This window comes from Sprattus sprattus (genome assembly GCF_963457725.1).
Source record: "Sprattus sprattus genome assembly, chromosome: 12".
In the NCBI taxonomy this organism is placed as follows: Eukaryota; Metazoa; Chordata; class Actinopteri; order Clupeiformes; family Clupeidae; genus Sprattus; species Sprattus sprattus.
Genome location: NC_137910.1, coordinates 21,705,175 through 21,729,398, shown reverse-complemented (window position 1 = coordinate 21,729,398; position 24,224 = coordinate 21,705,175). Strand labels below are relative to the sequence as shown.

At 46.8% G+C, this 24,224-nt stretch overlaps 1 protein-coding gene across 4 annotated transcripts in view; it reads left to right on the top strand.

The window, feature by feature from the left end:
- Positions 1–24,224, top strand: part of macrod2 (mono-ADP ribosylhydrolase 2) — a 444,340-nt gene that overhangs the window by 365,233 nt on the left and 54,883 nt on the right. The gene's annotated exons all lie outside the window — the stretch shown is intronic.

Here is a 24,224-nt window from a genome sequence, read left to right as displayed (position 1 = left end):
CTGACCACTCCTCTGCGCTCCTGCAGACCATGAGAGACCACTCATGTCAGCCAAGATGGAGGACCTCACCTCTTCCATCACCTCTAAAGGCCTTAAGCTTTAAGGGACCAATTGATTGCTTTCCTCTGATGATCCTCCATCAAAGTATTTTCTTCCATCTCCCCGTCTCCCTCTCTCTCTCTCTCTCTCTCTCTCTCTCTCTCTCTCTCTCTCTCTCTCTCTATCTATCTATCTATCTATCTATCTCTCTATCTTGCTCTCTCTTTCCTCCGCAATGCTTAGTTCCCCTTAAATGTCACTCCCTGGCAGCCTACAAGTAAACATGCATCATTTTGTGAGGCAGTTGGGAAAATATATATTGACGTATTTGGTTCTTTCTGATAATGGTTTTCTTTTGTCTATTCCTCCCTGCCTTTGTCTTTTCCCGTCAGTTTATGCTTGTAATGATCTGTCAAAACAGATTTGACAGGTGAAACTGACATGACAGCAACAGCTACCCCCCCCAACAAAGCCATCACGGGAGCTTTAAATAAGTTCTTCAGTGACAAAGCCAAAAATGGCAACAACAAAAAAATGTTGACGGTGGTTTTCCTGTTGTTAGGAGAGAAAAAAAATGGTACAGATAATTTTGGAGTTCTCTTCAGAGCCTTTTTGTTGGAAGTAAATGTGTATGCCAACTACAAAACCTTACCCATCATTTGTGCCTGGACAGAGCTTCACACATTCCTCTTTCATGCCACCTGTTCACAGAACCTTTGCTCGCAGGGAACATATGCCTAATCAAATTTCCACTAACTCTGAAAGCAAAGTTGGCAGAGGAACCAAATCAATGCACCGCTGCAGTCTTTGGTTTGTTGTTTTTGTTTGCCTGTGCCTTGCTTACACGGCGTGGCCAAATTACAAGTGGAAACAGTGGAGGGTCTCCCCCTCTTAATTTGACTCACAATTGATAGTCATAATTACAAAGAGCTAAATCAATTGTGCAGAATGAAAGTTATTTGTTGCCATCCCTGCTCTGCTAATTGCATTGATAATAGTCAGGCATCCAGTGGCCTTGCACATTAACCTTGTCTCAAAGAAAATCCATTCAACCATCCTTAAAGCCATGTTCAAGCCACCATCCATTTTAGTCTAGTCTTTCGTCTCTTTTTTCCTTTAGTTTGTCTTCCTGCACAGGCGTGATTCCGTTTTCCAGTTCTTTTTTGTATTTATTTTCCTGTATTTTTCTTCCTGCTGCAGAAACTGAAGGCCTTGCTGTAGTAATGCATGCACAGGAGAGTGATGGGCCACATATATCATATGGGAGGCTTAGGTGAGGGGCGGGGAGGCGTGAGTGGAGTGCACCTCAGCAAATTTATGGAGGACCTACTTGCCCGTTGGATGAATGTGTTTATCATGCCTCAGAGGAGAACAGACGGGTGGCTCCAGACAGCATCTCATTCTCTCTCTCTCTCTCTCTCTCTCTCTCTCTCTCTCTCTCTCTCTCTCTCTCTCTCTCTCTCTCTCTCTCTCTCTCTCTCTCTCTTTCTCTCTCTGCCCTAATGACAGAGGGAGAGCTGACGCCAGCAAAACCTTTAATTGGGTCACTAATTAAATGTGATGCTGTGTCCAAACAGAGGGTGTTGGGGGATTAAACAGTGACATAAAGCCAAAGTGGAGACAGAAAGCAGAGGCTGTGGTCCTCTGAGCCGTGTTGCTGTTCATACGCAGTTGCAGGTCAGGAGAGTACCCCGGTTCAGAGAGTGCACTCGCAGGCATTTAGTATGCGATGCATCGTCTCCTAAAAACAAAAACTTCCAGGCTCATACTACTTTAAATGAGTCGCTCGTCATGGTGTGGCACTCTATTAAACAGCACTGATTTGATTACTTTTGAGAGCTTCTGCGTTCGTTCATTAAGTGGCTGTTTATTCACTGTAGGCCATGGGAGTGCAACAGGCTGGTGCATCCTAATGCCACCCGCAACACCTTTCAGAACAGGAAATATTAAAAGCCAATCATCATCCAGCACGTCCGGGTGACAAGTGAAGTGTGAAACTTAATTTTTCCATCTCTTAGGCTTTGAGCAGCACAGCACAGCACAGCACAGCACAGCACAGCACAGCGCCCTCGTCCTCCCTATTCCCCCCAAGCCCTTCCTGCCCTACCTGTATCCCTCCTTAGCTTTCCAGCAAAAGCAATTACCTTATGCATTTGATTGCAGGTGCTGTTGTTGTTGTAGTTGTTTTCAGTCTTGGCAGAGCCCAGAGTTCTGGCAGCGTGGGTTAATATGAGGCCACACTGCATGACCCTGGGCCAGCAGCGATCAATCCCTCCCCCGTAAGTGCCTCTGCGCAGTGTGTTCTTCCGCAGGGCCGCTTTACTTTTCAGAACGACTGGACGCAAAGACATTTTTTTTTTATTTGAATTGAAGGAAAGCATGAGTGACATTAAAAGCTTTGTCAGTGCACACAACGGAGCAGGGAGAAATGCTTTGCTGTATTGAGAGTTTTGCTCATGCGATGAGCAAAGGTTTCTCCTTGCTTCAGTCACACGTCACCATCAGCTGGGCTTTGACAGCTGCATGTTCCGGTTAAGTCCCTCAACCTTTTACTTTTTACCCATCATCCCATCATCTCGCCATCCTATCCCTTGTTTCTGCCTGGCAGCTTCTTCCCTGAGGCCCCCACTCTCCTTCTTCCATAACAGTTAAATTACACTGTACAAATGTAGTTTTTTGTACATATATAATTAAAATACCCCTTTGGGACGGGAGCCTATGTTGTTCAAAATCAGTTATCCAGGTTGGCAGAGAAATGAATATTAAGTGGGACTTCAGCATAAGGGGGCGTAATTGGGAAAGGGGTGGAAATAGAGCACTGTTCGATTTGTCTGGGAATTCCCTGCCCCTTCACTGCATTGCATTTGCTCAGTTAGTCTGGCCAACTATCATCAGCGATCCACTTCACTCACGTAATTGGACACGCCTTTAACCAATCAGACCAACGATACTATACAACGATACAACGATCGGTAATAAAGCAAACACATATTTTTTCTGTATGAATTGTTCCAGGGCAAGTTTCTGTTCTGTTTTCAAAGAAAACTTGCCTTATCGAAGTTTTGCGGTGCTTCGGCGGCCACCATGTCCAATGTTTAAAAACTCTCCGTGCAGTAGAATTTGTAACGTAGCCGTGGTAAGTTTAAATCCGCCAATGGCGCGCCAGGTAGCCAAAAGCCAGTTTGTGATTGGCTCCAAGGATTGTGGAAATCTTGAAATGAACGGCTATCCAAAGTTGGCCAGACCCAGTGCAGAGGCAAAATCAATTTGGCCGGAAGAAGTGGGGCGGGACTTCCCAGACTACTGTTCGATACCTTTTCTGGCCCTCTATCTATCTGTTCAGTATCTCCACATCTTTCTTTCCTCTTTCCTCCGCTTTTCCTCCCTCTCTTAGTGTTCCCTCTCCCCTCCTCTGGCCTAGTTCATATGCAGCAGAGAGGCCCCTGCGCCTGCACCTCCTGTCCCCCTCTGCAGAGCTCGAGCAGGCGGGGAGGAGGAGCACAGGAGGAGGAGGAGTGGGGGGAGGGAGGTGTGTGTATGTGTGGATGTGGTTATGGTGCTGCTGGTGGTGGTGGTGGTGGCGGCGGCTGTGTGTGTGTGTGTGTGTTGGAGCACAGGGGATCGAGCAGCTTGCTGCTGTTTCTTTGCCCGGGGCGGGGCGGCAGCGAGGATGACAGCCTCACAGGCAGTGCCACAGCTGGACACTAGTTTCACTGGCAGCTCCCCACCACCCGCACCTCTCCCTGGCCCACCCCCTGGCGTTGCCCCTCCGCTCACCCAGAGAGAGGCAGGCGGCCGAGCGGAGCTCCTGTTCCTCTGGCTCTGGGAGTCTCTTCACATCCCAACCACCTCGCAGCCCCTCACTCCCCCCAACTCCACTCATTTTTAAACTAGGCCATCTCTTCTATGTCTGCGTGACACGTCATGTCTGTTCCTGAATGGGAATCATTAACACACATTTTATTTTTTTTATTTTTTTTAAACAAAAAAAAAAAAAAAAAGCCTCAATTGTAATTATGCCTTTCTGTTATCTGGATAGTATTGATACTGAAAACAAATTCCTTGTGAACATAGCGTCAGATAAGGAATCATGTCCCTCTGGGTCGGTATCTGTAGTTTAGCGAGGAGACATGAGAAGGTAAGACATCTTTGGTGGCTTTGGTCCTCCGGGGTGTCATGGAGACGGCAGGCTTACAGCTTGAGAGAGCGCTGTGCTGCTGCATCACTGGGTACCGAGGTGACAACAGGGTGCCAGGCCCCGAGCCCAGCTTGGATTCAAACTAGGGCTGAAGGGTTCGGTTTGCCTCTGAGCCATGGGACACATGGACTGAACTCTTCACTACAGAGTTCAATAGAGAGGGGGGGAATCGTGCTTTTTTGGGGGGGGTCTGTTTGCGATTAACATCTATCCCGACTTTCTTTTCCTTCTAAAGTTCGTGTAGAGAGACAGAGAAAGGGAGAGAGAGAGAGAGGGAGAGAAAGACTGAAAAACACTTTTGGAAAGCAGAGCTCTATCATCTGCACAGGGGTGGTCTCATTGATGTTAACTATTCTATTATGCTCAATTAGGTTCAGATGTAACATTCATGATAGTCAAGATCTGCTCAGTCTTCAGCGCTTGGCATGCTGTACCAATTCATTGGCATGCAATGAAGGGAAAAAATATGATTTCTCCACTTTCGTTCCAACAAAACGGAATTTGTTGTCAAAGTAAATAATGACACCGGGGCTATTAAATAGCTCGGTTTGTGATTATATAGTAATGCAATACAGTTTCAATATTACTAGGTCAGTGTTGTCCAGCTAATTCCCACAATGTGTGTGTTGTTTTTATCCTGTCTGTATTGCGCACTCATGATACCATTGTTCCCCATCAGCGCACATGCAAAATAAAGACAGCAGTCTGCCGAGGCCTGTGATCCACCCAAACAAACATATCTGTAGGATGAGTGTGTGGTAGCCCTGCCAAGGGATGGACCATGAGACTATGAAAATGTTAAACAGGCTCTGAAAACCAGCGAGCAGCGGGCGCTGGAGCCCTGGAATGGAAAACACACACACACACACACACACACACACACACACACACACACACACACACACACGCGCACACACACACAGGCAGCCATGGTCACATCCCCCTGAAGGTCAAGGCAGCAGTACAGATGGCCTTTTATACCAAATCAGCAACTTTCGCAAAACTGTAGTCAAACGCTCACACATGGGATCAAACACATAACACTGGCTCCCTCTTGTACCACCCCTCCCCTCCACTATCTCACTCTAGCTGCTTTTTTCTCCTCTGTCTGTCTCTCTCTCCATCCATGATCTCCTTCTACACCTCCTCCTCCTTCTTATAGTTGTTCTGTCTTTCCATATCTCTCTCTCTTTCTCCCTCTTGTCCCTTTCTCATTCGTCTTTCCCCGTCTCTGTCTACCCCATCTATCTCGCTCTCTCTCCTCCCCTCTCCACCTCTCCCCCCCATATATCTCTCTCCTTCCTCCTCTCTTTATTCATCTCTCTCTCTCTCCACCCCTCTTGTCCCTTTCTCATACGTCTTTCTCCTTCTCCCTCTACCCCATTTCTCTCTCTCGTGCTCTCTCTCGTGCTCTCTCTCCTCCCCTCTCTCCACCTCTCCCCCCATATCTTTCTCTCTCTTCCCTCCTCTCTTTCTTCATCTCTGTCACACACAGACTCAACACTCTCTCATGCACAGAGCTGTTCTCTCCACAAGGGAACCCTCTCATATTTTACCCTGTCATTTGAGCAGAGAGAGGAAAGAGGTACAAGTCTTTTTCTTTTCTTCTCATACATTCGTTCCGTTTCAGCGTGATGAAGTTTGGACCGACCTCAGACAGAAACAGCCTGCTGTCAGCGCAGATCCCGCCACATCTGTGATACATTCCCCCTCTCTCCCGCTAATTGTACCTGATACAAATGAGAGGCATTAAATAAATGTTTTAACATCCAGCGACCGCAACTTTACTGCCGACAAGCAGCCAGAGCAGTGCTAAAGCCTTTTGTTGAGACAAACTTGACAATGTATTCTTTGTTGAGTTGTGGACACAGGCCTGTCTCGCAATGAAAAATGTAAACGCTTGTGTTATTGGTCTTGGCAGAGGCTTGCCGCCCACAATGAGTAAAGTACATTTTGAAGGGTGCGTTCGAAAGCTGCTGGTTGTTCTTGGACAGGGATGAATGTTCTAGTACAAGCCTAAACACACGCAGTGTTTTTCACGCGGGGTGGCAGGTGAGGGTCGACAGCCAGCTCTCATCTGTGTGACCCATGCGCCCGCTCTCTGTGCCACGGGGCAAACTCCTGCTCCTGCCCTCACTCCTCCCCCTCTCATGCCCTTGGAGGGTTAGAGCGTTCTGAATAGCGTGCCATAGGCGAGTCTCTTTTCCAGTCACCTTTTTTACATAGAGAATGAAAGAACAGCTCTTGCTTTATTCAGTAACTGAAGGTGCCTGATTCACACGCACCTAAGAGAGCAGGAAGCTGTGAGCCTTTAACCCTTAGGTGAATCGAAAGCCCGCCACTACCCAAGAAAAAGTAATTTTTTCATACATGTCTTTAACAATGGGAAAACATTTTCTTTCAATGTATACTACTATTTTTATTTCCTTGTTACGAAGATCAGCCTCATGATTTGATGCCGCGGCACACGGTAATGTTGTTGGTAGCAGGGATGTGGCGTTTTAGCCGTGAGCCAGCCAGCCAGCGTGGCAGCATATGCTGTTTGAAAGGAGAAAAGCCTGCTCTGGCCTGGCACGGGCTCTCCGCCGTGCCAGCGCCCACGTGGTCTGGCAGGCACAGCTGCGGAACCGCCTCACCTCTGGCGGTGCAGGTGTTCACTGGCGTGAAACAGTAATTAACCTTGTGTGGTGGACTCAAGCGTGTTGGGCCGACTCTGCTGACCTGTGCAGAGATGCGTTTATGCCCACACACCTATTTATTTACAGCGGTGACAGCGTGGGGTTGATGTGGCCCAGTTAGCAGCAGTAGCTGCATTGCCAACAAGCCGTTTCAGACACTTTAGATTAGTCCTGGCAGTTCAGAGGCGGGGGTTATTATCAGCAGGATCTACAATCAATGTAACATCAGAGCTGTGGATGGAGCTTCTCCTTTTCCCAACTTGTGAGTTCCAAATCAACCCAAAATTATAGGGAAATTTGCTGTAGCAGTTGGTGGCGTTATTTTAATGGTACATGATGTTCCGGATATGTAAGGGCCACTAAATGTTGCTGCAGCTGAATATAGAGTTACTTATTACAGTGCAGTACATATCGCATGTTATCAGGCCCTGCATTCATAATTGAATTGGGGCACATATAGAGGAGCAGTAATCTGATTAGGGGGAATCGGTCTAGCCGTCCCAATCATATAAACTAAACCGAATCAGTAACAGAAGCGTGCATGTGTTAGGCCTGTGCTGGGGGGGGGGGGGGGGGGGGGGGGGGTGTAGTGGTGCTCATTCAAGCGGATGCAGCTGCAGATTTGATCACATGGCTCTGAGGTGCTGCGAGCACATGCACACCTGTGTGAGGGTGCCTTCAGCCTAGATCTTGCATCAGTTCCCACTATAAGGCACTGATGAATAATCTAAATACAGACAAGTACATAACCATGCATATGTCGAGCCAGAAGGAAAAGTCTCAATATTTTATCCGCTTCCGTCTCTCTCTCCCTCTCCCTCTCCCTCTCCCACTCTCTCTCTCTTTCTCTTTCTCTCTCTCTCTCGCCTACCCTCCCTCCCTCGGATATCCGTTCACCTCACTTTTTCTCTGTTTCCTTCATGCTGTTTGCTCATCTCTCACACCATCTGCTGAGGCTGGGTGTTGCCGGGTTATCTTCTCTCTGTCTGTCTCTTTGTATCTCTTCTTCTTCTCTCTCACTCTCTCTCTCTGTCAACCTCTCGGTCTCAGTTTCTCTCTCTCTATCTCTCAGGATCAGTCATTCCCTCGTGCTGCCTCTCTGCCAATTATCTTAACGCACTCAGAATACCCAGGGAGGCAGATGACCGTGTCTGTGTATGTGTGTGTGTATGTATGCATGTGTGTATATGTGTGTGTGCGTGGCCGTGTGTTTGCGTGTGTGTGTGTGTGCTTGCGTGCGTTCGTGGGTGCGCTGCCATCTCCAGCCTAGTGTTTTCAGCAGGCAGCCTATCTGTAAATGGCTGGCAGGTGATGGCCGGATGGCTGTTTCACCATTCTCTCCTTAGCAGATCCGTAGTTTAATCCAGAGGGCTCATCAACAACCTCACTCTGACACACACACATAGCAGAACTCGTCCCCAAGCCATGGTTCCCTGGCAGAACCAGGGGGATATTCCATGGTTCCCTGGCAGAACCAGGGGGATATTCCATGGTTCCCTGGCAGAACCAGGGGGATATTCCATGGTTCCCTGGCAGAACCAGGGGGATATTCCATGGTTCCCTGGCAGAACCAGGGGGATATTCCATGGTTCCCTGGCAGTACCAGGAGGATATATCAACCAGAACCATCAACTATAATGGACGGCACAACTTGATTAGTGAATATATTTACAGACAGTGTGATGTTGGTCTGATTCCATTTGAGAGATATGAATATGCGATATGCGTGTATTCTGGGTCCAACTTTGCAAGGTATTTTAGAAGCAGACCGTTTCATCATTTATTTTTGATTGTTAATAGAGAAAGATTTTTTTATGGACAATTCAAAGACATTAGCCTTTACCATCAATCATCTTTATCATCTATTTCTTTATCAGAAAGCCTTCAGTCTTTTATTTCCTTCTTTGATCTTTTCTTCATCTTTTCTGATAACATCTGATCCATTACTGAAGACCTTATCATGTCTGAAGACTTTGTACTTAGCCCTTTACTCTATGAATAGAGAATTACAGAGATAGTGGACCTGGTGAGTTTGTGGGCATGCGTGTGTGTGCATGCTTGTGTGCGCGCTTGTGTGCTGCGCGCGTAGTGCGTGTGTGTGTGTGTGTGTGTGTGTGTGTGTGTGTGTGTGTGTGCTTGTGCTGGAGAATGAAGAAGATAGAAACAGAGGAATCCAGTGGTGGAGGGACCAAAGATTGGGGTGAGAGGGCATCAGAGGGATGTGAACCTGAAGAAACTGGCTTCAAGAGACGCATTAAGTCTTCAAAGACGATCGATAATGTGCGTCAGCTGCCGTTAGAGCAGTTCAAATGAGCCAGACTGCTCCAAAGTGCTCCATCTTCTCAGTTGCCTCTTTCAGTATGCTTTTTGATGGAACTCTTAAGTTTATGCCAATGCACAGAGAATTGAGAGGGGGGCGGGGGGGGGGGGGGGGGGGGGGGGGAGGGCAGATGAAACTATCTCAGAGAATCAGTCATTAGCGAGGACTTAAGTCGTTGCCGTCCTGTTGATTCATGACACTTCTGACATGAGCGCCTCTCGGGGGCGTCTGACGAGATGAAGAGCGAATGTGTGGAGGGTGTGACACTGCAGTCATCCGTGCTGTCAGCTGATGCCAGCGATCACAGCCTCTGAGGGGTGATAACAGTCATCAGTCCTCAGTCCTCAGCCCTGCCCTGTGCATCAGCAATCAAAACAGCCAGTGTCATTTAGAATCGAGGCTCTTAGTAATGTGTGTGTGTGTGTGTGTGTGTGTTTGTGAGTGGAAGTGGTTGTCCGCTTGTGTTTGAGGTTCTGGGCTGTGAGTACATTTGCTTGTGTGTGTGAGCTTTTGTGTCTGTGTCTGTGTCTGTGTGTGTGTGCGCGTGATTGAGTGTGTTTTGTGTTTATGTTTGAGCTTTGAGAGTGTCTGCCCGTTAGTATTTGTGTGTGAGTGTGGGACGCCTGTTAGTAACCTGAAATTATCGGCGCATCAGGGGGCTCTCCGTAATGAAATCGCTCAGGGCGTTGCACTTCAATAAATATTTTTAATACAAAGACGCCTCTAAACCCGACACGACCGCCGTGCTTTTTCGCCATTCATCTTTATTACCCGCTTTTATTAATCTCGCCCTTCTTTATTTCATTTCACCGCCGTCCTACTGGCACACACAGATCCCCCTTCCCTTACCGCACACAATGTCTCTGTCAGTGGGTGTTTATTTAGCCTGCCGCTTACTGCCTCCTGTACTTGTGTGCACTCTCTGTCCTGTATGGCCCCCGTGTTTCGTTTTAAGTTTATCTCTTATTTACGCGTAATCGTTGGAAATTGAAGGGGGAGATAAGCAGGGCAGTGTTTTTAAGTGGGATTAGCTGCAGCTTTTTTTGTTTTTAGCGTGTGGGCTCCAGTGGGCTCCATGTGGAACCGGTTAGAAGAAAGGAACAGCAGGGTTGGAGAACGTAGAGGAGAGTTCCTGTAGGGGATGAGGATATTAAAAAAAAAGAGAGCGAGAGAGAGAGAGAAGACTGAAAATTGAGAAATGTGATATGTGGGGCTCCGTGGAAGGAAAAACAAAGTTATTTAAGCCTGCAGCCTTTCCTTTATTAAAATAGTATCAAGGTTTTATTGAATTTAACATGTTTAGGGTAAAAGGACCATAAAGGTCTTATTTGGCCCAGGACTGGGAGAATTCATGTCAGTGACTTTTCAGAGCTTCCCCAGATAGAGATCTACACTTACATTAACATGCAAAACACAACTCCCCTTGTAAGTTAGTTTGAGTGTTAGTGAGTGTGTTTGTGTGTGTGTGTGTGTGGGTCTGTGTATGTGTATCTGTGTGTGTACATGTGTCTCTGTGTGTGTTGTGTGTCTATTTAAGAACTCTATGTGTCTGAGTGTGTATGTCAGTAAGTCAAACTTTTTTCACTGCTTCAGTAATGTGCACTTAAGCAATACAACTTTGAGTTGTGTGAATTGCATTGAAAGGCATTATTGATGGCTCCTCTTTCTGCAACCCATTAGCCAGAATCCGTCTCCATCTAATAATCGTCGTAAATGTTATTTCCAGTACATTTAACTTCTCCGCCAAGTCAATTAGCAATGCAACATTCAACCCTCATTCTTTGATTCCTATTATAAGTGCCTGAAAGGTTGGTTGTGACATCAGGAGTGTGAACATTTGTTTGTGGGGGTGAGGGGGTGCAGTCATCAGTGAGCCCCTACGGTCCTTTTTCCAACAGCCACGATGGTACAGTGGAAATATACTACTTTTATTTTTTATTTTACAGCTCGATCGTGGTTGCTAACATACAGTATTTTGCAGATGTGCTGCTGCCAACCTACAGTATTTTATTTGGCACTAGACCAGCTTTTCCTTCAACCGCTGCTCTGTAATAGTCGAACTGAAATATTAAGAGGTTTTAGTGACTGGCAAGTCCACAATTACAGGTTACAGGGTGATGGCTATGATTCCATAAGTTCCATAAATTCACATGTGACTTTTTTCCATATGCCCTCATTTCTTTAAGTATGCGATACTGTCAGTCTTCTCTGACATAAATGTCTGCCAGAGCTTTGATGGCTGGTACTGAAACGCAATGGTCCCTGGAGACGGCATGTCATTCTCTTTTTTATGAACCCATAACAGCACATGTGACCCTCGGAGACATGGGCTTGACAGCTTGGTCAGTGGTATCATTCCATAGAATGTGTCCGCCCCACACCCCAGTTGTTCTCACCGCAAACCTTTTCACCTCAATCTTTCTTCATGTTTAGCCTCGTAATTGTGATTTTGTTGGTAACTGCTGCTTTAAAACAGGAAGTGCTTCATTAGGGAAAACATTACACGTGTAAGAAAATACACACAACGCCTTCAAAGACAGTTGTTTGATCTAGCCCAAATAATGTTAGCTCATAACATGTGCCTCCATAAAGTGATAAACTGGTATTTAAAATCCAGCCAACATCCCACCGATGTTTGCAAAAGGAAATTCCATGACACTAAAACAATAGAATGTTAAGCCTTCCCCCGGCAGCATCGTCTGCTGGGAAAATTGAAACGGCACTCTCCTCGAACGCAAAGGGTTAACCTGCAGAGAAGCCAAGCCCACGCTATTTTCTCTGAAATCGACACTGCCACTCGCAGACTCCAGCCTTCAGAACTGATCTCGCTGAACGAAAACACATGAGCAGCCAGCTGCTCATATTTAGATAAATTTCGACCGCAATCCACTTCTGAGGACTTCGCTTCTGGACATCTCTCAAGATGCCTTCTCTCTCTCTCTCTTGATCCCGCTCATACAGTAGGGAGGCTAAAGGCCAGCTCTCATGTTAAGTGTGCTGGATGCGTCGTGGGGGTGGGAAGGGTAATGAGGATTCATCCCCTTGGTCCATTAGTGACCTGTTTTATCTGGCAGCTTTTCATGGTTCTTTTCCCTTTATGACCCACATCACCCCGACACACCCCCCAACCCCCAGCATTGCGTGTGTTGTGCTTTAGGAGGTCTTCAGACTAGTGTCTGTGCTCTCTTCCTGTCAGTGAATAGCCTCGTGCCCACATGCCATCAGACTCAACTCTAAAACATATTCTTTGGATGAAATATGTTTAATGTCTATGCAAAAAAAAAAAGCCCAAAAAATTCAAAGGAACAAAACAGGGAAGAAGGCATAGTTACACATTTTAAAATCTTTTTATGATATATTTTTTAACCTATCAGATAAAGTTTCTATGCATTCTGTCACATTGAATTGTTTACATTTTTGGGGGTGTCATTCTATTTTAATCTATTAAATTCTATTCAACTTTCTCACTTATTTATGAAAACCTATTAGCAACAGTTCATGTATTAACATGAAAGTCTGCTTATATTATTACATTTACCTGTACAAACTGTGAATTGCCTACAAAATAATGTATTCGATGCATAGGAAATTTATAAGCACATAGAGCTATGAATTGGCAACGGCTTGTTAAAAGAAAGTAATCTGTCCAGTAGTCTGTGTGTTTCTGTGTGTGTTTCTGTGTGTGGATGCTCTAAGCATGATTTATATATGATGGGGTCAGAGTGGTGCCCCTTTGTGGCGTGTGGCGGCTTAATGAAGTTATGTATTAGCACCGCTCACCGAACCACAGGCAGACCCCCACACCCCCCCCCAGCCGGCCATCCATCTCCGGACAGCGGCGCTAATCAGTGCACTGGGACCATCTCCAGAGCCCCGGGCAGCCGTGTGGCCCTCTGCCCACCCGTGCTCCTCTCTTCCAGGTCCGGGGGGGTGCTGGCGGATGCAGGGCAAGGAAGGAACATATCCGTCGCCCGACTAGAGACCTGGATATGTCAACGCACACACAGACACACACACACACACACACACACACACAGGAACACACACACACACACACACACACACACAGAGAAAGACAGATAGACGAGCAAGGCTTTACAAACTCCCTGATGCTAAATCCCAGGTCCGAGGAGAAATGTTAGCGTGTTTCCTACCGGTCCTAAAATGACATCCCTGCTATATGGGTTGTTTTGTTTCTTCTCCTTCTGTACATTTGTACGTTTGCAGTTTGATGTGTGGCTCCGATGCACTCTTGCTTTAAATTAGAAGTATCAGTTGAGGCTGAGCAATTTGATGTGCGTGAGGGATCTCAGCTCACAGACCCCCATCCCCCTGACATCCCCCCCCCCCCCCCCCCCCCCCCCCCCCGTTCCCATTTTTATGAGGCCTGGTAAAAGACACTGTAAAGCGGGAGCATGCATGTACTTTATTGGGCAGGTAAGCCGATACAAGACCATAACCTGCCGTATAGAAATTAGTCACCAAATCAAATGCTGTAAAGCCCATGATGAATGAAGCCTCATGTTTCAACCCTGACCTCAGAAAAAGCACTTTGCGGGGACTTCTGGCTGTCTGCTTGGATTGAGAAGGTGAGGATGATCCCATCACATACATTCTCCTCATATCAGTCACACAAGCCAGGAGTCCTGACCGCAACGTGTGTCTGTGTGGTGGGGGTGAACAGCAGCTCATGCGATGGCTTTTTTATTACCTTTTAACGGATTATAATTATCCGCTAAGCGCTCTCTCTGCTGTCTCCTGCAGATGGACGCTGAGCCCTTGTCCACATGCTGAAGGCCTCCCTACCTCTGAAGGTGGAGAGGTTTCCGTCAGTATTTTCACAGGGGTCACACAATGACCCCCCCCCCCCCCCAACCACACACACACACACACACACACACAAACCCTTCCACGCTCTATCACAGCCGCCGGGATCATCATAAAAGTCCCATGACAGCTGGCCAACCACTGATTTTTCTAACACACCGTAACCCGGGAAGTTTTCATGACGCCGTCTAAGGCACATCAGCTAAACACTTTATAAATGTCTTTCAGATGTTTCTTCTTTCCTCTCCTATTAAACGTTGGCCCAGAGCGTGGTTTCTCTCCGGTTTGAAGCTTGCTGACTTTGACGTGTCAAATCTATGAGAGGATTTATTATTTCTAGAGGACAGATATATCAGCACAGTCATGTACACCGCTGTGCAGCTTTTGGTTGAAGGTTGACATGTGCTGTGCACTTTTTGAAAAGAAGCTTTGCGTTTGTCATTTGATCCCTTGTCTTCCTATCAGTCATTATTAAAGGAATAAATGGTAAATAAATAGCTCTTCAGGTAATAGTAGGAAATTTCCTCAGTATAAATACATATTTTTATAAAGTTTTAATCTTTTGCATTTTGTAAGGTAATATAAAGTACAGTATATTTTTAGATGTTCAAAGTTTGTTTTCCAATATTGTTGGTTTAAATCCATGAGACACTTGTGAGAGATGTCATACTCATTTGATAAGTATAGCTGTTTTGCATAGTGTGTAAGTTAGACAGACAGATGCCAATTATTGTAGATATTTCAGGATATAAGGTCGTCAATTTAGAAACCTAATTAAATACAACAGCAGTGTGCCTAGGTGCATAAAATGCCTGTAACAGCTCAAAATAAGTAAATAAGCAGAAAAAAAAAGAAATTCATAAAAGTAAAAATGGAGATGTTGAAGTCAGCGTGGCTCGTGGAAGGTCACCACCCCTCCTTAGCTGGAGCCTGCATTCCTGTCTCCCCCGTACCAGTGGAGAAAAAAAAAACGGGGCTGAGACATTTCTTCATTCTGTAGCCGTGCTGTGATCCCCTGCTCTCGTCTCCTCCATTGTGTCTCTGTGATAAAAGAGATGACCCAGTCACTTCCTGGCCGCACAGCGTGGGCTGCACTGGGTAAGCTGTCAGTTGAACCGCCTGACCTGTCCAGCCTCTGCAAAGCAGGGAGGGAAGTCTACTCCAGAGGCACATCCTGCCATCTGTCTCCATCCGACACCGCCGCCCACAGACGGGCAACATACAGGCTGCCACACGGCTGCCAGGGGCGTATTTTCCCCCCGGGCACAGAGCAGGTAAATACAGACCAGGGGCCAGGAGTCCTGGGAGCGAGTATGTTCTGGTGCCATGCATAAATAGGGGTCCTCAAAATTAATTTCGGAGCGCATTTGTCAAAAGGCTTGGAAGCACATGTAAAAGTGTGCTCATTCATGCTGTAAGGAGGCACATTTCATGAGCTGTGTGACTTGCCAGTTTTGTGTGTGTGTGTGTGTGTGTGTGTGTGTGTGTGTGTGTGTGTGTGTGTGTGTGTGTGTGTGTGTGTGTGTGACAGAGAGAGAGTGAAAGGGAGAGAGGGAGAGAAAGAAAGAAAGATAGAGAGTGAGGGAGTGAAGAGGCCTCTGATGCACATGTCCAAAGCCGACAAGAGTAAAAATAGCAAAGGAACATTCAGTGTTCACTGCGCCAGGAAATTAGCATTCAGCCTTGTCGTTGTCATGTCTTATAATGCCCATCGGTCATCCAGCCCGTTTACTTAACCTACTTAAGTCTGTCGAGAAACATCTTTTTTTCATCGCCCTAACCGGAATAGCTGCGCTGGCCATCCTCGGAGGAATTAACGATAGATTGGTGTGTAGTTGAGATCAGCGGATGAGATACCCAAAAACAAAACAGTTCTAAAGGCTACGGCGATAGCAAAATGAGCATCAGCTTTTGGGAAACAACCACCCACCCTCCCCCACCCCACACCCCCTCTCTGGTGCACATCAGGATGAAAGGGGGATGAGAATGAGAAAGAGCTGGATGGCCATGGCCATCGTTTGTCTGGATTCAATAAAGAAGGGGGAAAATAGAATAAGAGGCTATGCTATCCCTCTTGGTCTGCTACACAGCAACCTTTCATTTCGCTGTGAGAATAACCAGAGCTGCAAGGGCTCTATTCATCACCAAGGCTCTGAACCTGTGGCCACTCTTTGTGAGATACCCCTATTAATTTCAGGCGTTTTGCACTGCCGTGTCTTTCGCAAAAGAAAATAGAAAATTCCACAGTGCCACGGTTTACAAGAAGACCCTTTGAGACTACAGTGGCGAGCCATATGAATAGTGTCCAAAGGCACGGTCCACATGTTCGGATGGCCCAGCGGCTTTTTTCCTCATATTGTTTTGAATGGTCAGTGGCATGCCATTTGAACATTAAAGCCTGGTTTGATCTTGTGCCCATTTAAGTGGATTGGTGGAATGATAGCTTCAGGTCTTGCAGCAAATGTTTCATTACTAAACATCACTTTTAAAAAATGCGATTAAAGAGCAATCTGCTCTTAAAGCAGGTTTACAATTACATTGTCTGCTTTTAATCCGTCTATTCAAACGTACTATAAATCAACATCAGAGCTTTATTGACCACAGCCAGAATCTCAAATATAAGCAAACGTTTGTTGTCTGTATTTGTTATTTTTTTATAGCTCTTGTTTCCTGGCTCTGGGTATCTGAAAGTCCATGTCATTCTTCAGGAATGTTGTGCTTCTGTAAGGTACAGCCCAAGGCCGTTTTTCTAAAATGGCGCACTTTCATTGTCCTGCCATGAAAGAGAAAGGAAAGGAAATTTGGGCGGTGGAGTGCAATTCACACACTAGAGGGACGGGATGGGGAGAGGGGAGTTTCCAGGTTTCCTTGTGTAGCTGTCAGTTCATCAGCTACCTCCGATTACCTTCTGGTAGTCCAGACAGTCTATACAACATCCCAATGGGATATTCTGTCATCCCTTCTGGCACTTCCAGCCCCCTTCACCCAAAAAGAGAAACAGAAGGCCAAGCTCAATAAGTCCACTGTCAGCTGTTTGTCAAGCTGTACGTATACAGTTGTTAATATCATTACTGTCATGTGGGAGGAAATGTCATTCGAGTCAGGTGACGTCGCTTCGATGAAGAAAACAAGCAAAATAGCCTCAGGGTGTGTGTCTGAGAGTGGTCCATCCATTCTCTCAATTCGACAAGGCAACAAATCCCCATGCAATTTTAATACAGAGTGAACTGCAGACCATCAGTTATAGTTTTTTTTTCATTGTTTCTTTATTTACATAATTTCTGCACAGACTGAGCCCCTCAGGCAACGCTCCAGTGCCATCTTGAAGATGTCTCACTACATTGCATCTTGCTTCCTCGTTGACCTTTCTGAGATCTTTCAGCGCTTTTGTTTTTGTGTGTACAACACAAACTCGCACTGAGCACTAACCACGTACAAACTCCCTCTGCGGCGTGTGTTTCGGCATGCCTGGCAGTGGTCGTGTCCGTCACAGGCAGGTCAGGAGGTCGCTGTGTTTCAGCGACTTCTCTTCACTCCTCTGGGTTGGCCCTCCCTTTTTCCGGAAATGGCTTATCCCTGCTTTCAAAGGGCATGTCGTGTTCAGCTCTTCTCCCGCCTTTGATTGTCATGAACGTCTGACCCACACAAGCACAAACACAAACACAAACACACCCTCGCTTTTAATAGAAGTAGCTTGGAAGATCACGACTCCCCCGTAACTCACAGGAAGAAAAGAAAAGAGGAAATCGTCTGGTATGCAGCACATTTAGTGGCTGGCTGCTCGGAGCCAATGCCTCTCAGCTCTTGGCTCTTGGCTAAAGTGCTGAGTTGGAGTCCATGGAGCTTTGAATAAGGGGTATGTTTTGCCATGCTGCAGGAACAGGAGAACAACACGTGGAGCCCGGTGATAAATGTGGCTCTTTTAATACCTAAGCTTTGTAGGTCATTTCACCGAGAGGAGTCGGAAACTCGTCCGGCCTTCTCTAGGAGCAAAGGAGGAGGAGGAGGAGAAGGAGGAGGGCGTGCATGCGTGGGCACACTGGCACTGTAAAAAGGCATGAGCACCAAATGTTGGAGGAGAGAGGACTTTGAAAAGGTCAAGGCTTGAGCGTGCAGAATGGTAATAAGGAAGTGTGCTTCCTGGAGTCACAGGGGTCAATGGGGGCTTTATTTCTTTCTAGATTGTTCACCCTGCGGCACTTCTATTGATACGTTTTAATCCTTGGCTATCATACAATGGGTCAAGTGTGTGTGTGTGTGTGTGTGTGTATGTGTGTGTGTATGTGTGTGCTTCCTCTTTTTGCTGGTGGAATGAAAAGTGTACCCTGAAGGGCTGAGATAGGCCTGGGCTTAAGTTTCCCAACCGAGGCGTGTTCTGTATAAGTTGCCCTGCTCATGCATTGCAGTGATTGGGTTCAGTGGGAGACATACCACATGAGAACCTGCAGCTCAAATGTACGTACATATACTTCCCGTCTTCATCTGTGGACATGGTGACCCACTTTGTCAAAAAAAAGCTCTCTGTGAAGACAGTACAACTGTGTCCACCTGGATTTGGTTAGGACACTGTGTGTGTGTGTGTGTGTGTGTGTGTGTGTGTGTGTGTGTGTGTGTGTGTGTGTGTGTGTGTGTGTAGAGTTAGACAGGCCTCATCCCCACACACCACCTTATTGTTCCCCAACTGAAACCTTCCCTCTTTCCTGCACTACCACCTCCTGCTCCTTTCCTCCGGGCTGCGTGTACTGAAACCCTCTGTTTTAAGTGGCCGTTTGCCAGGTAAAGATGAATTACATTTAATTATTTAGCCACTGATGTATCAACAGGGGTTCTACTTATAGATCTCTGGGTATTAAGTTAGCCGGCAGTTTCCTCTCGGCGGATCCCCGCACTGGGGACTGGTGACGGAGTGTGTGTGTGTGTATGTATGACAGAGTGTGTGTGTTTGTGTGTGACGGAGAGTGTGCGTGCTTCTCCAGCACGCTCCCCCAGTTCCCCCCGCCAATGTCGCCTTAGCGCCAAGTGGCTTTTTCCACTGCTATTCTAATTAGTCCCTTGGTGAAGCCTTAACGGTGTGTATTTATCAAGAACATTAATTAGTATCTTGAGTACATACATTACTTTGAATATAGACGATGTCCCTGTTTATTATAGTTTTAAGAACAGGCTAGGGAGGGGGAGAGTATCGGAGCGGAGGAGCGCTCTCTTATCCCCTTACGTTAGTCATTTAGTGGCAGGGCTCGTACATCAAACTCCTTTTTTTCGCCGCATGATCCTTTTTTTCCTCCCCCCGTCCCCTCCATCTTAGTTGTGCATCTCTTACATAAGTACATGGGTATTTGTTATTACTGTTATCAATTACTGGAGTTGTTGTTGTCAATAGCACTGTGCTGGGAGGTTTGGGGCCGGCCCCTTCTCTCCCTACTGAGTGATTGGCTCAGGGGATTTGGATGGGATTCGGTCATGGGGGATTTTGTCAACACCAAGAAGAACAGTTTTCCACCTGCAAAATGTTTTGCAGAGAGAAAGAGAGAGGGGACGGCATGCTGGGTGTCTGGAGGGTTGCGGTAGCTGGCTTGGTTGGAGAAATGCATTGGAAATGCTTGAGGAAATTGATTTTCTCTGCGAGACCTGGGCGGAGACACACTCGGCATTGATCAGTGTTCGCCGGATCGTCATCTAGTGTGGGGGAGACCGAGAGGGGAGGACAAGGTGGGAGACACACAGAGAGACGTTGTCATGAGGACCGTCCATCAATTGGACACAGATCACCTCAGCGCCTCGGGCTAATGGACCTCTGAACACACCATCCCCTCTTAGAAGAACTATTCGTCTCTCAGAGTCTCAGAGTCCGGTCTTAGCATTAAGTTGATCCTCTGATTTAAGGCATTGAGATTGAGTTGGCAAACAAGAGAAGCAGTTTAGCTGCTACAGGAGTATTTAGCTTCTACTGCACTTTCTAAAGGGGGCACACAGATGAATGCAAGGTAGCAGGCTAGCGCTAGGGTAAACAGGCCTGGTGTATAGAGGAAGCTGCTGTATAATCCTGTGACTTGGATCACAAAGAGCCAAAGGGGGAATGGAATGTGTTTCAGATGTCACTTCAAAAATAGGCCAATAGTGTTATAATAATAGTGTGTGTGTGTGTATGCGCACAGTCATGTTTTTGTTTGTGATATATGCACTGCACTACCCCCTAGGCGTTTTTGGCATATGATTATGGCTATGTTTTTCTTTCAGTCGGCCAAAAGAACTCAGCCCTTCCCATGACCAGCTATGATATGAACAGCCATTAAAAACCTGTACAGAGACCTGAGAGCAGCTAATTAAATGTGCTGCCTCCATGTCCTTGAGGTGTTATTTGACTGCCATTATCGTTTGGCTTTATGTTATGAGTTCAGCGTCGCCTGACTCGTACCGTTTTAATTTGGACACCTCTAGTGAATTGCTTGTTGCTCAAGGGGAGGACTTGAAAGGTGATGTTTGTTTGTATGGGCTTGTCTCGTGTAGGATGTGAGTGGGAGGCTGTCTGTGGCGATGCGCTTCCTCTGCTGTGAGGACGACTTAAGAGCTCTGGCGAGCACATGTTATTCCTTGAAGTGGCTCTCGTGCTCTTTGCTCGCCACGGCTACAGACTATGCCGCCTGATGGGGCGGGAGTGGGGGGGGGGGGGGTTACATCAGAGTGAAAGAAAGAGAGAGAGGAAGGAAGAAGAGGTGGAGGGGGATGCAAAGGGAGCGTCTGACACTAATAAAGATATATAGCAACGTCTCGGAACAGGGGACTGACGGAGACCTTGGAAGGTGTCGTTTTTATTTTAAATGTATTTTCCTGTAGTCCCACACCCACACACTACCCCTCACCCTCAACCCCCCATCCACACACACAGACACACACACACACACACACACATGCACAGACATTCATAACTACACCCACACCCTCTTCAACAGCACACTGAGATCATTTTACCTGGGTGCTGCTGATCTTCCATACAGCTCAGCCCAGCCTGCCAGGGATAAATCAGCTGAACCGTGCCTCATAACGGCAGATCAGATCTCTGCTCGGCGGAGTAAGTGATGTCAAAAGGCACCTCTGTTTAATAACTAGCTGTGCCATTGTGATGTCAGCTGATGGAATAGCACTTTTTTTGTTCTCTCTCTTCCTCTCTCTCTCCCTCTCTCTGTCTTCATAAATTCTGTCCATTTTCCAAGGCCTCATTTCACTGGAACGTATATCCTCCACGTCCTACTCAATCCTTGTCAAAACACTGAGCTGGTAAAATGTCTGCAGGTAAATGGGAAGTGGCAAGTGTTCATAATTGTGTCAAACCCCCCCCCCCACACACACACACACACACACACACACACACATAAACAAACACACTGTGCTATTTGTGCCTCATGATTAGCTGTGAAAAACAATAAGAAGGTGAGAACAAAACAAGGTCTCGCTGAACAGTGTATGTTAAATAATGCATTTTTCTTAATTAGAGACGATGCAAATAGGACCATGCTGAGTTGAATAAACTTGGTGTGAAAATGAAGCTGCAAGAGAGGTGCAACCGAAACTGGAAAAGAACAAAAAGCATGCGTGGGCAGGCACATTGCTGGCCCAGCACGACACCCCTCAGACCAGTGTCTCTTAGCACCTTAGGCTATAAAGGGGGAAAAAAAGTGAAAGTCGATTTTCTCACAATTCAAGCACACCACAGGGAGAGCATATTTGACGTGATCTGGGTCATTTTCTAAAGTCGTTGTGTTCGCTGTGATTAAAGGCTCTGATGGCAGCGAAGATGGTTTTGTCATCAGCAATGACTTCATCAGGATTTCCAGAAGACCCATAAACTGAAACTCTCCCTTTAATTCCCCTTAGATGGACGCTTCCACAGGGGAGTGGGGTTGGGCAGGTGGGCCGATATTTACGACCCGGTTTGTCCCGCAGCACTCTCGCCACCAGCAGGGGCCGTGACCCACTTCTCACTCCAAATGACTTTGGCTTATTCCTTCGGGGAGCCAGAAAACAAACACAGCTTTAATGAAACACTTAGCTCCGTTTACACACCGAACCCGGACTGTATTATACTTAGGTGGTTAGACCAGAGACTGCCCGGAGCATAACGGTTATTACTTCAGGGTGCATATCAAATGTGAGCTTCCATTTCTAGAGCCGTAAAAGAATCAAGACAAAGAATAACAATAATAAAAGGGGTTGCAAGGCAGCAGATTTACCCGTGGATTCATGTGAATGGAATTGTGTTTGATGAGTTTGCGGTTACCCCGGCTGAATTAGGCTGCGAGAGGCAGGCACATATGGCCAGCCCCTACGGCGAGCGGAGGGAAATGATTAGCATTCCGGCGCGAGGACAGATCGTGTGTGCGTGTGTGCGTGTGTGCGTGCGTGTGTGTGTGTGTGTGTGTGTGTGGCACCACACCGCCACACATTCCGCCACCCCAGTCTGCCATTCCTCTTCATTACTGGTGCTCACACACACACACACACACACACACACACACGTCTGGCACCCTTACTGAGATACCGCTTCAGGAGTCAGGGCCAAGGTAACGCAGGAGCCCAGAACGTCAGTGCTGTTTAAGAGACAGATTCACTGCTTCTCTCTGGCCACCATCTTGTTTTCTGCTTCTGTGCCTCCCTCTTGGATGCTTCTCTCTCTATCTCTTTTTCACTTTGAGTGCATCTCTCATTCTATTTTGTACTTTGAGTGCATCTCTCTCTCTCTCTCTCTCTCTCTCTCTCTCTCTCTCTCTCTCTCTATCTCTCTCTCTCTCTCTCTCTCTCTCTCTCTGTGTTATCCACTTTGAGTACCTCTCTCTTTCTCCCTCACTCGCATGGCTTGCCATTGGGGCCTGTGTGTCCAGGTTATTTTCTGACAGCTGCCACCTGTGTAAGTGCCATAGTCGTGCTACGGCCCTCTTATGAGTGGAGAATGTAGAAGACACATTCATCAGGGTGGGTGGGGGAGCTGGTTCTAAATGCAGCCAAGGCAATAACTCCACAGGCAGGCCTTGATTGGATTCACAATGCCCTGGCGTGAGCCCCTGGTCCCGATGGCTTGATGCAGGTCTTTTAAATCACCACACACATTTCTGCAACACTGGGGGCCCCAGAGGAACGTCTAATGATCCAGCGAGAACAGAGCGATAAACACCAGTCACCGAGAGCTTTATAAGATTCACCACTGCTGCGCTGGCATGAGTTTTTTTGAACTTGTAGGCAGTTTGCGGCCATGCTTGCCACAAAGATATGTAGCCACGCAAATAAACATTTATTGTCCAGTGGCCTTTGGTAGAGTTGACTTAAGCCTATAATCTCCTAGTAGCTCACTCATTTTCCTCCCTTCGTAGTAGCCATGGTGCCTAAAGAGCTTTTTGCAGCCATGCTTTACTTTAAGTGTCCATTCAGATGTGGACTGGAAGTGCAACTTCTTAAAACTTCATTAAACTGTAGTACCCATTGGGTATAAAGTCAGTGGCAATTTCTACTGATGTTGCAAAATGGCATGCAGACACCTGGGAGAGAGCTTGATAAGACTTTACTGTAGGAGCAAAGTTTTACTGTTTTGCCTTTTCGCTGCACCATCACAACAGATAAGCTGACCGCCGGCTGGGATTCAGGCACACTGCCACATGAACATTAGGCCCGGAGAGAGCGGGGGTGATCAAGGGTCTCACAACCTCTTTTGTGTTTTTTGTCATTACGAGAAGCATTGCTGTAACACACCTGAACACACACCTACTCATCTGAGTAGTTTGCTGGTGTAACTCTGCTTTCAAAAGTAAGTGCAAGGTTGTGAGTCAGAGCCCAATTATCCTGCACAGTTCTCTGGACACCTGCCGTCCGGAACAGCACAGCAAATCAAAGCAAAGCTGCCCTGAAAGAACACTTACAAAAAAGTCACATTGAAAGAAGCCTCACTGCTCTCCGATGTTCACACAGTACACTTGCTCTCATTAACCACAGTCTGCTTTAGATAATTATACATCTCAGACTTTCCCATCATTGTTTTTTTTTCATACTCTTGTCTCTGCTCTCTCCTTGTCCATGGACGCCACAGTAAGTCATCCGAAACAACAGCTCAAGGCCACTAGCTGGCATGAGCTTACTGGCTTTATCACTCCATCACATCAGCCCCCCCACAGGCGTC